Genomic DNA, 17,397 nt, shown 5'->3' on the forward strand with positions numbered 1-17,397 from the left:
TCATGTACACATCTCCTTTGTAAACAAACATGTACATATTATATATTATAATATATATGATCTACTCATTCATTCATTCATTCATTATCTGTAACCACTTATCCAGTTCAGGGTCACGGTGGGTCCAGAACCTACCTGGAATCATTGGGCGCAAGGAATACACCCTGGAGGGGGCACCAGTCCTTCACAGGGCAACACAGACACACACAGACGTTTTGAATTGCCAATCCACCTACCAACGTGTGTTTTTGGACTATGGGAGGAAATCGGAGCACCCGGAGGAAACCCACGCGGACACGGAGAACACACCAAACTCCTCACCGACAGTCACTCGGAGCAGGACTTGAACCCACAACCTCCAGGCCCCTGGAGCTGTGTGACTGCGACACTATCTGCTGCACCATTGTCATAAATGGTTATACTTGCTACTAATCTGAGAAATTAAATTACTAGATTGGAATGAGTGGTACGGGAGCAAAACTGCAAAATAATAGATTTAAGGGTTCTTAACTATGACACAGAATCATTAGTTTAATATCTCAATTGGAGTTCCAAACATTCCATAACTAATGTCTAGAGAGAAACCAGGCAGTTGGATTTTATCTTCTGTAATCATCTTAAACCAGCCTCAGATGTGTCAAGGCAATTGAAACTACTTGGTATTTACATAAATGTAACAGACTTAATTGGTTTAGAATTATTTCAACTACTTTTATGAAACGTAAAATGGGGTGGAAATTTTTAAATATTTGGACTAATTAATTTTTTTCTGGACCCTGCCACCATTTACTACTAGCTCACTGTAAATACACTTCAGTAGAATTACTATTAATTGAATAATGGTTAGCAACCACTACTGGCAAAGAGCTGAACTACAAGTGCTATATGATAACGTCATGAAGTAACCAGCATATAGAACTTAGGTGCTGAGATTAAGGGTTTGGATATGCACTTAAACTAAAGTATCCAACAGTACTATATAACAAAAGCAACCAAGTACATCTTCAAAACTACTTTCACTGAAGACATACAAAGAGAGAGTTAAAGTGAGTAAATTACTAAAAAAAAATTAGAGTAAACATAGCTAAGAAAGAAGATGACAGGGTTGGTGAAATATGAACCTACTGCTTGTTTTGGTGTACATGTTCACATTTCCTTATAGAATAGCATCACTGCCTTGCTTTTCTGAAGAAAAAAGTGTGTACTGAAAGTTGTACTTTAGTGTCATCTTGCTTTTACTTTTTTAAAATAGTTAATGAAGTATAAGTACATTTCCTCGTCTAAGAGATTACTTACAGCAAGAGTAGGAAATTTATATGTTCTGTCCTCAGTTTATGCTATACATTCTGAATGTTATGTTGTCATTTGTAATCTGATGCTGTTGTGTTTCTCCATGGGCCTGAAGACTGACCTCTCATTCTAAAGGATACAGTTATAGGGATGACAATATAGAGGGATGACAATATAGACCACTATATTTGACTTTACAAGTACAGTTTATTCAAAATCCTACTTAACTAAATGTAAAGGTAGCACATTACTGCTCAACACTGGTAGTTTCTCATCACTTTCTAAAACTTTACAGACTCCAGAACAGCTGTAGATAAGACTGGACCTATGGGAGATCCCAAACAGGGAATCCCCCTCCTAAAGTCAGGAAAATGTCCTAAAAATCACACTGAACCTGCTCCAGTAAGGCCAGAGAAAAATGCTGCATTTTTTCTTTCCCTTATCAGGACCTTCTAAGGATTAGTTTGCCTGTTTATTCACAGTGGATTCCTTCAAGTGTGAATGATTGGTAGGGATATGGTGGTGGTGGGGGTGTTGGCCTGTGTGGGTGTATGCATGTTTGTAAGAAAAGCTAAAGATGGAATATGAGCATGTGCCACCCTGCCCCTCCACTGGCCCCCTATAGATAGTGGCAAGTTGGAAACAGATCCATGTGCCAACCTTGATGCCAGTGTCAGCTGATGATGCCAATTATGGAAACCATAACATTGACACACCCCCCCACACACACAAACACACACAGTTCAGTTCAGTTCAAAACTAATAAGTCAATATTATTACATTTGAGTTTTCATAATCATTTCTAAATAACAATTTCAGCTTTTCAGATCTCAATATATTGTTTTTTGTAGTTTCACATAGGCTAATACGGCTGAGCCAGAAGTGTAATTACTACTGAACTGATTGAATTCAGGTAATCTCTACTGCACTGAACTGAACTTGTGTGAACAGATGTAATCTATACTGAACTGAATTGAGCAGAACAGAACTGAATGTAAACTAAAACTTGAACAAAAATAATTGGCAAGGTTAGTAGGCTTCTCTCTCTCTCTCTCTCTCTCTCTCTCTCTCTCTCTCTCTCTCTCAAATTCAGTCTCATTTTCATTCACCCTTTCTTTTTACTCCATTTCTTGGTCACTTGTAAAAGATGAAACATCATCACTGTATCATCTAAATAATTCCTTTATTTATTTGGGCTCTTGTTTCAGGATGTAGCTGGGTGCCTCTGTGTGGTTGAAGGTCTGTTACTTTTGTGCCAGTTGAAATTGAAAAAGGGATTATGAAGAAAGACCAAACTAATAGTAGTGTTGAGTCTAATGGCCTTAATCAGTATTTTATTGTGGGCCCTTGATGGTAGGATTAACACGACTTTGTAACACACCACTCATTCATACTGTGACACAGTTTAATTCAGTTCAGTTTGTATAACACTTTTTTCACAATTGCCATTTTTACAAAGCAGCTTTAGAATAGAAGAAACATCGGGGGAAACCCAGACTTAATAACAGCAAAATAGTAGCACAACAGGAGCAGTACAGATACAAAATGGTGGGTGGGTGATGATGAATACAATAGTGAAATTTTGGCTTGTTCCTGTTAGAGGGAAAGTGATGCTCTTCTGTTTATGAAGTGCATTGTGACACATCATTCAGTGGAAGTTGTGTGTGTGTGTGTGTGTGTGTTTCTACACTAATTTGCAAGGTTGCCCTCAATAGAGTACACAATAGTGCACAGTTACTGTTTATCTGCTGACTTTAACGTAATGGGGAAAATGTTGCCTGTTTTCTTGTTAAATTCAGAAAATGTATTAACTTATTTTCACTTAGAATTCCAACAAAGCCACGGGAGTCCAAACTTTTTCATTATATTGTATTTGTCTACATTACAGAAAGCCCACAGAGATGTTTAGTCTAATTTCTCCCCACTGTGCATGTTTTTATTGACCTAGCATATGATATTTCACCTGAGGAGAAGAGCAGAGGAATAGGATACTTCAGCTGTTCTCCAATAGTAACAATGACTCTCACACATTTCTTTTGTGGCCTGCCCTGGGAAGGGTGTGTGTGTGTATGTGTGTGTGTGTAAGGGGCCTCACCGCAGCTATACTGAATACAACACTGTATTGTTCACTTTAACTTTATGGCATTGTGTTCTCTCTTCTTTCACTCTGTTCAGATGTCCTGCTAGAAGGACATTTAAGGTTTTGACCAGAGAGTAAGGCCCAGTTTCATAACCAGTGGGTGACTTCTATAATCAGATACAAGTAGAGAAAAAGATCCACCACTTTGTGGAGGTTCTGTGAGAGATTTGAACAATGAAATACTAATGGTATTTTTCTACTGCATGGTACCTACACAGCTCGGCAAATTAGGTATCTGGTACATGGAACCGGTACTTATTTTATTTCCTGCTTGCTGATTGGCCAGAGGGCCTGTCAATGACGACAAAATGTTGTCCTCCAGCACAAATATAGCTTGGATATTTTACAGATGAGCTTGTGCTGAAGGTTGACATTTTGTCATGATTGACAGTCTCTTGGTCTCCGGGGAAAACAATAAGCAATTAAAAATGTTATCATGATCATAGAGATATTCTGACTTGTTTATGTAATGATGTCATGCAGCTATCCATAATGTGGCATAAGATGTTTACATGAGTCATTTAGGCTAAATGACAATATGGTGGAAAGTAGCTCTGAGATGGAGGAATTTGTTCCAGAGAAAGGGGAGGGACTTCAACGGTGTGGATTTGGTTTGGTTACAAAATATCAGAGGTACAGTAAAAAATGAAAGAAGCATATACTTACAGAAGGGGGAAACACAACTAACCTTTTTTACCACCTCGAGCAGAAGCAACTGGTTTCTGAATACGAGGAATATCAAAAATGCCTTTAGAGTTCAACAGCCAATGAGCTCTAACCCAAGCAAATAAACTACACTGACACGGCACAACTATTCTGTATACATCTGTTGCAATAGTGTGTTCTTGAAATTAATAAAAGTATTTTTCAGTGTTTTGTCATATCGCCAAGAGTATCGTTATTGTCAGAAAACCCTGAAATATCATGTTATTTTTGTGTCATATCTCCCACCTCTAGGTCACCATTGAATAGGGATGTCAGATTCAGCATGATGCAGCGTGAGGGCACGTGATTAAATTCGCAAACCGTCCCGTGTTTGGACACTAAATGCTGTGTTGTGTTTTAGACCCATACGGGACGTGTTTTATCCCACATTTTTGAGGTGAGACTGTTAAGACCATGATCTGTCTGAGGGAGGGAGGGAAGAGCAGATACTCCACGCTTCCTGCGGCTCCTAAACAGAGAATGTTCTTGTCATTGGTTTTCACTTTTAGTAAGCCACTCAGCAGCCAGAGTTAGCTAGCCATCATTTAGTGCTGTAGCCAATGGAGTCCCACCTACAGGGGTTTGTTTTGTGGCGGCGCCAAGAGACACAGGTCAGTGATGAAAAAATATATAACTTATTTTAGCACGGTATCTTCAAAAGCCTTTCATATCTCTCAACACACCTGTGATGACAATAGAGCTGACTGACATAAAAATAACATGATTTCATATAGATATTAAATTATTATGCTATATGAGCTGTTAATGTCCATATTAAAAGACTCAGGTGTGATAGAGGGCAAAAAAAACTTGATTGGAACATCCCTACTCTTAAAGCACTTTTTTTCTGTTGTGTCGAGCAGAAGAGAAGTGAAAGAATCTATGTACAATTATTGAAATGAAAAAGCAAGTGTGATTATAGTGGTTTATTACTACATTGCCTCAAAACAATTTATTTACACAGTCATACAGGCACTGTGTGTGAGTCTCTTTATCTGCCTCAGCTCCTCTCTGTGTTTTCTTCACTTCCCTCCTCATTCCACTTGTCCTCTCTGTTCAGGCTGTAAAACAGAGACTGTACTCAAGTTCTCAATGAGACAATTGATGGAGAGATTCAGATAAATGCAATGCCACACTGTGTCATCTTATAAACACTGAACAATTTGTTTCTAGCAAATTTACATTATATATCTGTTTCTACTTGATCTGCTGAAATTAAACAAAAAACGGTCATGGGGTCTAAAGCCTCTTCTTTCTAGAGATGTTGACGGAAATGCTCCACATGACATTGCACATCCTGTGGTGTGACTATTGCACATAGGCACACTGACATGACAATGATGTACTGTGAAGCCCAAAAGTACACAACATAAGAACTTGATATAATCAACACAAAACATGCCTTACAATGATATACATACTAATATGTAACCTTTTACTCTTATTCATGCTTTCTCTACCTTCATTAGTCTATACTTATGGGTAATTTCTCTTTTGATGACCTGAGGAATCAGTATCTTCAAAACTACCTAGGAGAATCAAAACTTAGAGGATGATAATAATAAGCCAAACATTTCTACCTGTTAAGGTCATTGGGTCGTGAATCCTGCAGTTGTGTTAGCAGCAGTTTAAAAAACAAACAACTTCATTGTCCACTTGGTCACTAGAAATGTTTGTAGATTTATATAATCTCTCTTCAAATTATGACTGTTCTGAATGCAAAAGCTCCTTATTACTAAAATGTCTATAAGTGGCCTGCTTAGTGTTTATGGTCCTTACCTCCTCCCACAACCAATGCCAATGAAAAACTTTATAAAATGGCTGTGTCCTGGATCGCTTTATCACTAGCCTTGTATATGCCAGCTTTATTTAAATAGGAAATCATAGCTTCCTTCAGCACAGACTGTTTTTGTGTGATGTGTACTCACACACACACACACATACACACAGACGGTCATAAAGGCAGGGTCCATATGTTGGGAATAACAAGCTTACATAAGACGCTGTTAAACTTCAGCCAAAACTCCACAACAGCGGTGCACCACTGGCCTCCCTCCGGGTCAAAGTTTAAACCTCAAACTTCACAAAGTGCAGTTGAAAGGGAAAAAAAGGATCGAAGTGGGCCTTAAACTATGAGTGATTTTCTTTTTTTAGTTTAAGTGCATCTGACCCACTTGAGCTGAAAGCCTAGATCTGTCTTCTTTTATTTCTGTGGATTCTGACTCTGGAGTCCTCTGACTGTTCTGACTCTAGTTAGTAGATTGTGGCAATAATGTTTCTCAAAGCAAAGACACCTTTTCTGTCTTGCTCTTTCTGAAGCACGTTAGAAGGCATGATGACAAAGCATTCAGGGTAAAAGCATGAGTCATGAAAACAGGTCTGATTTTCATTTGATGCGGTAAATTATGTATTTAAAGTAGCATTTAAGACTAAAATTAATATTCTTCATATTTTTTATTTTAGTGTTCCATTGCATCCTTGAACTCCATTGCTTGTACATTCAGATGTCACAAAGAAGTCAAAATAATTAAAAAATAATTAATAATTGTCACACTCCCACAGCAAAAAATCCACAGATAATGTGGATGAATGAATGCTAATGAATATGAATGTGGCATTCAGTTTTTGTGCATTAATCAATCAGTGGAAAAAAAAATTCAGACAGCCCACCTTCAATATATCCACCTGAAAGTGCTTGGAGTTTTTCACAGTTGCGCTCACCTTCAGAACATAATTAGAATGGGATTTTCCAGTCTTTAAATTAGAAAATCTCACTCTAGATCTATTGTGTCATAGTTTGAGCAATGCAAGTAGATATGTATACATGTAGCAGTGGTTAGATTTGTAGCATTGACTGGAGATGCTCTTTAGCAGTTATTAGGAAAGGATTTCCAATGTGAACTGTTACAGTTAGCCCGTACTTTAATGAACTAAAATGCCTCGGATAGAAAAAGATTTTTACACCTAAACCACTCTGTTTCTGCTTCTGGTTGGCATGTTAAATATTCTGGGTTGTATGGTAAGTATTTATATAGTAAACATGTGTATAAATAGTAAGAATGGCCAAGCAAACGAGAGATTTGAATGAGTGTTTGACTGGTTGGGATGGTTTCTGCTCTGTATAAACAGTAAGATAAATCATTTCCAAATCTGGAGCATGTAAAATAAATAACCTACTGGCCTCTCTATAAATCACCGCGGGGAGTGTGTGTTTATGCTACTGTTCGTGACCATTTGATTCTGTGTACGTGTGTGTAAATGTGTACGTGAGATGAGGTACAGTGAGTAATGATGACTTTCCCTGGAGCAATTTCTAAATGAGGATATTTATACTGTTGTGTAACGAGTGAAAACAGCAACACTTCAGTTTCAGCTTCTCCGGAGTCTGGCTTCACTTTGCTCTGGTTTAACTTTTCCACATTCACTTTAGTGTTGGGCCTGTCCTGTTTTGTCTTATTGCACAAGCTGCTGCTTACTCAAAGTGTGTAATCAGGAAAATAGGATAAACGGTGTACTATTAAGAATTCTCTGGCCTTACTTACACACAGCCAAAAGGTTGTCCAGCTGATCATGATTTCAGATCCAACATTTCTTAGTAAATCAAGGGTATCGGTATGGAATTTGTCACTTCTTTGATGCTCCACTCTTCTGGAAAGAATCTGGATGATGACTTATTTATGATTATCACAAACATCACTGCATCTCATCCCAAACGGGAATAACGTTTTAACCATCAAGGATGTAGTTCCTTTGCTCTTTAGATCAAAAGCCTTGGTGCCCAAAAACCCAAGGAGACTGTACAATCTGTGTGTGCAGAACTGAGTTCCTCTGTCCACAGTAGGTCCAGCTTAAAGAAGATTAAACTTTTTCAAGTACAGTGGTTCTTAGATATGGAATGTTTAATGGAGAATCAAAAAAACAGAGTCTGTCGTCTGATAGTTAGAGGGGCTGACTTGGGATTGGATAGGCCTATGAATGGCAGGGAATTTGAGGCAGGATGAGTGAAGTAACAGTGCTGTCTCTTCCATCAACATCCACAGCCTTGAGCCCTTGAGCAAGGCACCTAACTCTCACCAGACACTGGGAATGACTGCCTGACACTCAGTGTATGTCTATTCGCTGCCCCTAGTGCACTAGCGTGAGTGTGTGTGTGTGTGTGTGTGTGTGTGTATTCATTGCCACAGATAGGTTACATGCAGAGGAAAATATATATTACTTTTTTAATCACACTAATTCAGGTAATTAGGTAATTTAGGTACTTCATCTACATAAGTGACAACTGTGATGTTACTTAAAAGGCAAATGTCATGCCACTTATTCCACAAGTTACACAATTTTCTAGGGTCTTAATTAAATGTATGTAACATGCATTTGTCAAAATGCCACAAGGATTAAACAGTGCAGCACATTTCTTATCCTGTCTGAACAGCCCTGTTCAGAACATCCTATTCCTTTAAATGAGAATGAGACTCTGTTTATTCCATGCACAAGGCCCCCAGGAAGTGAGGCACAAGGAGCAGAAGCTCATGTTTTTAGTCATTTTCACTTTGCTCTCCTCCATTTATCCTCCATTCTTCTTTTTTGCCATATTGTGTCAGTACACATTTCTCTACACTCGTGTTTGGTTTGCTCCTTTTAAGCTCATCTTTTCTACTGACGTATCCACGGGTGGGTCTGGGTCCACCTAACTTGGACCAAAGCCCACCTAGTCAGCCGGAGATGATTCCTCACGTGCGAGTTCACATGGTTGGACACACTCTCTCAGAGCCTGACAGTTCTGTACGCACATACATTCCCTATAATTTCCCTCCTTGTGTCCTGAATGTCTGCAGAATAGCTACTAAAACATTTGTGTACATTTATTATTCAGATAAGTGTTGTATTACGCTTGTTTTCTACAATAATGTTATGGTACTCAGTTATGGTTAATCAGTGCATATTTCCACAACCCTTCAGCTGTGAAGCTCAACACATTCACACATTTATCACAGTTTATTATGAATAATAGTGTTGTTATTAATTTATTGCTCCTGTCATGTTTGTATTCTAGATTGATTTAGCAGCCCTATTAATTTTAGAGTAATAGATGGATAAATCACTTTATTTATCACAAAGGGAAAGTACAGCAGCGCTGTAGAGAAAAGAGCAAAATAACATATTTACAGATGTATAAAAAAGTAGAAGATATACAATAAATACAATAAAGACAATAAATTATCCACCCATCCACCCATTTTCTGTAACTGCTTTTCCAATTCAGGGTCGTGGTGAGCCTACCCGGAATCACTGGGTGCAAGGGAAGACACCCTGAAGGGGGTACCAGTCCTTTGTGGGGGGCGACATACTCACATCTAGGGACACTTTTGAGTAGCCATTCCACCTTAGAACATGTGTTTTTGGACCATGGGAGGAAACCAGAGCACCTGGAGGAAACTGGAGGACACGGGGAGAACACACAAAACTCCTCACAGACAGTCACCCAGAGCAGGGATTCAACTCACAACCCCAGGACCCTGGACCTGTGACACAGTGATTGCAATAAAATAGCTATAATAATAATAATAATAATAATAATAATAATAATAATAAAACATATTTATTACGATTTAAAATAAGATTAAAAATAAAGTATAATCAGTAAGTTGCACAAATATTATGTAGATGACAGAAATAAGAGTGTACAGTAAGTCACAAATATTGCAGGTGGCTTTGAATGACCAAGTTACATCCACTGTAAGAATGACCATGTTAAGTGGGGATGTCAGTACACTGCAAGCTGTAGGAATAGCGTGAAGTATAAAGTGACTGATTGCTGTAACACTACAAATATGAGCAGGTTACATTCCCTCAATAAATAATAAACAAATCTGATTATACACAAAATAATACATTGAAACCTGAGCAGTGAGAATAATGTATGGATAGTGTCTGTGCATATGTCATATACATATATATCATGTGTATAGATCTAGATAAAGAGGCAGTGCATAGTTCATTTAGAATGCCCAGCTGATGCTCAGTTAGCCTGTAGTGGTTCAGAACACAATAATGTCTCCACCGAGTGGAGAGGAGTTGTACATTGTGATCACTGAAAAATCCTGGTCAATCCCCTATATACGTCTTAATAGTATTAAAATAAAAATAATTCTGTGTTGTCTTTTATTTATTGTACATAACCTAAATGTTAATGTGCCTTCTGACCCACATAAATAATGCTTTGTCTGCCTGTAGTTTACATGATGTCTTCATTGATGCATGTAGACGTAAAGGGATTGAAGGCATAAACAAAATTTTGACTCTGATAGGATTTAATACCAGGGGATGCAATTGGAAAACAAGGCATATGAGCATGAGGCACTGAGCAACAAAAGCGCCACATTCCCGAAATGAATCCCCCCCCACCCCACCCCACCCCTAAAGTTTGCATTTGTCTTTTATTTAAGAAAGAATAATTGAGCCCACCCACTTTTGCCCTGGCCCACCTAAAGGTCCATTTCTGTGCCACTGGTCTTTGCACTCTCACATAAACATGGATTAGAGAGGCTCTGATGAGGAGCTAGGGACACTTCTAAAGTGCTGGCTATCTACGTAATACACAATACAATATCAGAACAACTATTTTTATTCCATGTTTTTAACTTGAGCAGACCACAAAAACTAACTTGTAACTTCTAAGTAAGTTGATTTATTTAAGTTTGTAGAAGCTCCAGATTAATGCCCTGATCTATTCAAAATGTTTTTTTTCATAATATGCTCATATTCATATTTTCATAATAGTCTCTTTTAATATACATTAGCTTATTAATAATTATTTTCATTTGATTGTTTTTGTATTATGACAAATTCAAATAATTTTCAATTGCACCATTCATGCAGGAATGGTTTCAATCAGGTACAATGTTCAAGGTCTCTCTGGATCTAACATGGAGCAAAGCTGTTTCACCCTCAAGGCCCACTATAACTCACCAGCATTTATTTCCTCGTCATTTACACTGCTCTGTCAGGAACAGAGGAGAGAGGATAAGAATGATGAGTTGAAATGAAAGAAGAAAGAGCTAGTGAGAGAGACTTAAGTCTGGTTCATGTATTTATCACGGCTGAAGAAAATGTTTGTGACAGGTAACTAATCATGTCATTTCATTTCATTTGTCTGATCCTATTTGTCTGTCCCCACAGCAGAACTAATTTCAAGACCTAGATTAGATTAACTGTCCTCGTTAATCTAATTAGTTACCAAAGTAAAAATGGAATAAAATAACAGCATATTTTATTTCTAATATATATTTTCACAATGAAGGCAGCACAGTGGTGCTGCAAGTAGTGTTGCTGTCAATGAGGTCCAAGGTCCTGGGGTTATAGGTTTGAGCCCTGCTGGAGTTTGGTGTGTTCTCCTTGTGTCTGCATGGGTTTCCTGGGGGTGCACCGGTTGTGCTTTGTGTGGCAGTGTTTGAACCTGTGAAGAACTAGCACCAACTCCAGGATGTGTTTCCACCTTGCGTCTAGTGATTCCAGGTAGGCTCCGGACCCACCGTGACTCAGAACTGGATAAGTCCTTACTGACAATGAATCATTCATTCATTCATTATCTGTAACCGCTTATCCAGCAATGACAATGAATGAATGAATGAAATTGGATCCTTCAGAACAATCTTCAATCCCTTTTGCACTAAGGATCTTTTAACCTAGCAATGCAGTGTGGAAATGTGAGACAGATACTTGTGGCAGATAATTACCCGCATTTACAAGGAGTTTAAAACATAGATTATAGGTTATAAATAACTTTATATGCAATGTAAGGTTTTAGGCTAATAACATTGTCTTGATAAGAAATCCATAGCCCAGCTGAACATGTTGAAATTGTGCCCATTTATAAAGCTGTCATGGGAATCATGTCTCTAATTTAAACATGCACCATGCACCAGCACAAATTTAATTATGAATATAGGATCCTGTTTTACAGACACACAAACACTTCACTTGAAAAGTAAACACACACGCGCACACACACGTGGAACAGATGGCTTTTTGTGAAGGCAGCAATCTGCTCTTCCTGTGTTAGTGGCGATGGCTGATGAATAGATTCTTTAAAGGCCCTAACTGGGTTAGCACTAGGCTGTTTACGCATTTGGTTTTCCGTGGAAACACAGGCCCCTATGTGTTTTTTGATTCGTGTCTCCATGATGATGTGGGGTGTCATGAAGAGGCCCGTGAAGTCACTTGTTTATACAATCAAGCGGTCAGTGAATTAGCATGTTATGACTTCTTTGGGAGCTGTAACTGCTGTGTGTTCAGTAATACCATAAAGACCATCATAAAAGCACATAGCATTTACAGTGTGTAGAAATCTAAAAGATGGACTTAACACATGTCTTTAATCAGATAAATCCCACAATCAGTAAATCCTGCAAGTGTGATGATTTACTGACAGGTCCAGCATGCTCTGATCCTTTAGGGTCTGATGCATGTTACACCATGTAGAAGGGTGATCTTTTACAGAAGGAATGCAGTTACGCTCATGGGAGCCACAAACGCATGTTTCACTTTAAGTAAATGCTTCATTTTAGATACGGGCCTGTTTCGTAGGAGACGGCAGACACAGAGGAATGTCTGAATATTCATGTGTTAATGCATTCAGTTACTCCTGATGGTTTCCTGCAAATATACTATATGATCAAAATATTATCAAACGTGAATTCATCGAGGCTGGCATAGTGGTGCTCTGGTTTCCCCCCAGAAATTAAAACCATATTTGTAGGTTTATCGGCTGTGTGAAATTGCCCATAGGTGTGAGTGTGTGTGATTGGCTGAATGTGTGTCATGCCATGGACTTACACTCTGTCCAGGAAGTGTTCCTGCCTTGTGCCCAATGACTGAGTTCCAGACCACTATGACCCTGGTCAAGTGGGTAAAGAAAATGAAGAAGATGAATTAATTAATGATGAGACTAAGGTGCATCTGTTGTGTACAAAGACTTTGAATTGTCCATGCACAAATTTCTCCACAGAAAATTTTTAAATGAAATGGGAAACTCTGGTGTAGCTGCACTAACCCAAAAGTCATCATGCTCAATACCGAGCATCAGCTAGAGGGAGAGTAGATTTGGCCACATGTTTAGAGTCATTATCTTGCTGAAAGACCCAGTGACAACCCATCTTCAGCTTTTGAGCAGAGGCCATCAGATTCTGATTCAAAATGTCCTGACATTTCAAAGAGTTCATGATCCCATGTATCCTTACAAGGTTCCCAGGTCCTTTGGAGGAGAAACAGACCCACAGCATCACCGATCCTCCCCCATACTTAACAGTGGGAATGAGGTGTTTTTCTGCATACTCATCCTCGGTGTTACGCCAGACCCACTTAGAGTGTTTGTTGCCAAAAAGCTCTATCTTGGTCTCATCTGACCAAAGCACACAGTCCCAGTTAAAATCCCAGGACCACTTGGCAAACTCCACCCATTTACACATTTGGTGTGTTCTCCTTGTGTCCGCATGTGTTTCCTGGAGGTGCATCGGCTGTGCTTTGTGTGACAGTGTTTGAACCTGTGAAGAACTAGCACCAACTCCAGGATGTGTTTCCGCTTTGCGTCTAGTGATTCCAGGTAGGCTCCGGACCCACCATGACTCTGAACTGAATAAGCGGTTACTGACAATGAATGAATGAATGAAATTGGATCCTTCAGAACAATCTTCAATCCCTTTTGCACTAAGGATCTTTTAACCTAGCAATGCAGTGTGGAAATGTGAGACAGATACTTGTGGCAGATAATTACCCGCATTTACAATGAGTTTAAAACATAGATTATAGGTTATAAATAACATTATATGCAATGTAGGGTTTTAGGCTAATAACATTGTCTTGATAAGAAATCCATAGCCCAGCTGAACATGTTGAGGTTGTGCCCATTTATAAAGCTGTCATGGGAATCATGTCTCTAATTTAAACATGCACCATGCACCAGCACAAATTTACGCTTATGAGTATAACTCAGAAAAGGCTTTCTCTGTGCATGCCTCCCAAACAGCTTGTTGGCATGTAGATAGCGTCTGATGGTTGTTTGGGAGACCTCGTAACCCCAAGATGTTACCATTTGATTCAATTCTTTTACAGTGAGCTTTGGAGAACTTTTTACTTCTCTTACCATCCTTCTCACAGTGCATGGTGGCAAACACACTTGCATTCTCTTCTAGGCTTGTTTGTCACAGCTACAGATGTTTTGAACTTTTTGATGATTTCTCTGACTGTAGATAAGGGCATCTGCAGGTGAGTGGTTATTTCTTGTAGCCATTGCCTGATTTATGAATGTCGACACACATCTGTCTTACTTGAATAGTGTGTTCTCTTGTTTTTCCCATGTTTAAGCGTGATTAAGAGAAATAGGCCTCTGTGTAACGCCATATTTATACCCCAGGGAAACAGGAAGTGATGAATTACTAATTAAAGGTTCCTAGATACTTACACACTAAAACAAAATATGAGTAACAAAGTAACGCTATTACTGAAGCTTGTATATGATTTGGTCATTAGAGCAGAGAAAGGCATTGGAGTTTAACACGTTAACTTTTTGCATTAGATCCTATGACAAAAATATGAATATGGCTAATAGTGGATAAGGGTTTTTTCCTCCTCTTTGTGCAACATTGTAGGATCCTTTACCTCTCTGACACAAAGACATGGTGGGCTTTTCTGCTTCTGAGTATTGAAGATACCATCCAGAGCAGGGAAAGGAGAATGAGATAAATATATGAATCTGTTTACATTAGTGCTGTGCTCAATATGGCACCCAAGCCAAAAAAAATAATTCAACTGTGACCCTAGTAAACCTGTGTGGCTGCAGCCTTCTGCTATCTGTGAGTGTAGGCCTCTGTGTAATGTTAGCTTTTAAATATTCATGTATTCCCAGTACTGGCCTTTGAGTCTGTGAAAATGTGATTATGTTTATTAAGCTTGACTTTTTCATGTCACGCCTTTTCCGGAGCAGCTCTTGAGCGCTGACTGTGCAGTTCCACTGAGAGTGCTTAGCCACACTGTTGTCCAGCACTAAGCTGGAGGTGTGATGAGTCAGCGTTTTGGAGTTTACTTGATATCCTAAATTGCTGGAAGCAAACATTGCCTCTACTGTGCGCTTGTCATGCTTAGTGACATCATAGCAGTATTGAGGAGGGAGATTTTACAGCTCTGAAATGCATCCAGCTCCTTGTGTCCAAGTAAGGACTGAGGGTAGTGAATGCTTCCTTTCTGTAAGGCTCAGGCAGATGCCAGCCCTTTGAGAGATGGACGCAGAAGAATTGGCCAAAAGAAGTTTCTAATGATTCTAAATACTAACACATGGATTGCTTGTGTTTGTTTGCTGTGTAAGATAGAGAGAAGAAGTGACAGAAAGTTGTAGTGATAATCTGGAGAGACTGAAAACAATAGAACAGGGTTTTGCTGCTCATTGTTAACCTGACATTCACTACACTTTATTAACACAGCTCTTAACACACAGCACAATGTTATAGACTATGGTGCACTCATTAGGACTTACTCTTCATTTATACTGGTCCATGTTTATGCAATACTCTTTGTTTTCTTGTTTTGCTCTGTTATTGGTCAGAGGAGGATCCCATTTTGAGTCTTGGTAACCCTTTTTCCTGCCACTGCTGTCCTGGCGATTCTCATCGTAGGCTAGGACCCATAACTCTGTTAAAGTTTTCTGAGAAGCAAATTGCTCTATAAATAACATTTAATTAATTAGTTCATTCATTAATAGTCTGTAACAACAAATCCAGTTCAGGGTCATTGTGGGTCTGGAGTCTACCCAATCACCGGGCACAAGGCCACCATACCATAGATGGGGCACTAGTTCATCACAAGGCACCATACACTCACATATTCACTCACACACTCACACCTGTGAATACTCCACACCTGTGAATACCACAAATTCTGACAGTCACCCCCCGAGAGGAGTTTGAACCCACAACCCCAGGAACCTGGAGCTGTGTGAGAGTGACACTATCTGTTGTTGAGTGTAATGTTTGTTTATCTGAGTATAAACTTAGTATTAAGTTGGGAGGCCAGGTAATGTTGCTGTCACACAGCTCCAGGGATCTGGGGTTGGGGGTTCCAGTCCCGCTCTGGGTGACTGTCTGTGAGGAGTTTGGTGTGTTTTCCCCGTGTCCACATGGGAGTTCTATGGGTACTCGGTTTTCCTCCCACAGTCCAAAAAAAAAACACACATTGGAAGGACTGGCACCCTTCCAGGGTGAGTTCCTGCCTTGTGCCCAGACCCACTGTGACCCTGAACTGGATAAGCGTTACAGACAATGAATGAATTGTTAGACCCTTAGTTTCACTGTAGATGTCAAAAAGACATTTTTTAAATCTTTTTTTTAAGAAGTTTGCAACCTTCAATAGCCCATTTTGCAGAAGCCCCCGACTGATGTATTTTGAATAGTAATAAAAGAATTCCCACTCACTGGAAATTGAAATGTGATGAGCTGATTCCACTGTCACTTTGTGATCATGTTGTTAATTATTGGCCTAAAATATTAGGCCTTCCGTCCAGCTACTAAAGGGCTACCAATGGGAATGCTACCTAACTATGATCTGCTTATTCCTTTTATTTTCTAAATGCATTACACAAACACTACAGTGTTTGTATAGTTTGCCTACAGCAAGCATGGCATTTTTCAAGTTAAAGTTACCAGTCAGTCTGACCAGCTTCAATATCACACACACACAACACATTAGTACATTATGGTACAGATAAATGCAGCTTTTAATGGCAGAATAAATCAATAAAAACCATAACTAGGGCTTCTGCAGTGACAAATGGGATATGCAAATTATCAAAATTACCACATTGCTATTAACTAAAATGGAGAGAAATGTGTTTTTCCTCTTAAATTACTGTGCATGCTCTGAAGGCCTAGAAGGTTCTGAGGCTTGCCTGCTGTTAGATTATTGTAGTTAATAATAAGTCTTGTGTTTAACGGGTAAGCAGACGCTCTGACATCAGCAAAAATAAACAACCTGCAAAACATATTCGTGCACACACTTGCACATTGTATTCACATTAAACACATTATCATCTCACTCACAAGGAATATCCTTGGAGAATAGTAAAATGAGTTGTGCGTTTGAATGTAAAGTGCTGTGGTTTAGCAGAGACAGGCTGAACTGTGTGTGTGTGGGTGTGTGCATGTGTGTTGAGAGAATCAGCCTCAGATGACCGCTGTAGACCAACTTCTTTCACTCCAGTTACATCGGACTGAGTGTTT

This window comes from Hoplias malabaricus, chromosome 3 (assembly GCF_029633855.1).
Source record: "Hoplias malabaricus isolate fHopMal1 chromosome 3, fHopMal1.hap1, whole genome shotgun sequence".
NCBI classification, from domain to species: Eukaryota; Metazoa; Chordata; class Actinopteri; order Characiformes; family Erythrinidae; genus Hoplias; species Hoplias malabaricus.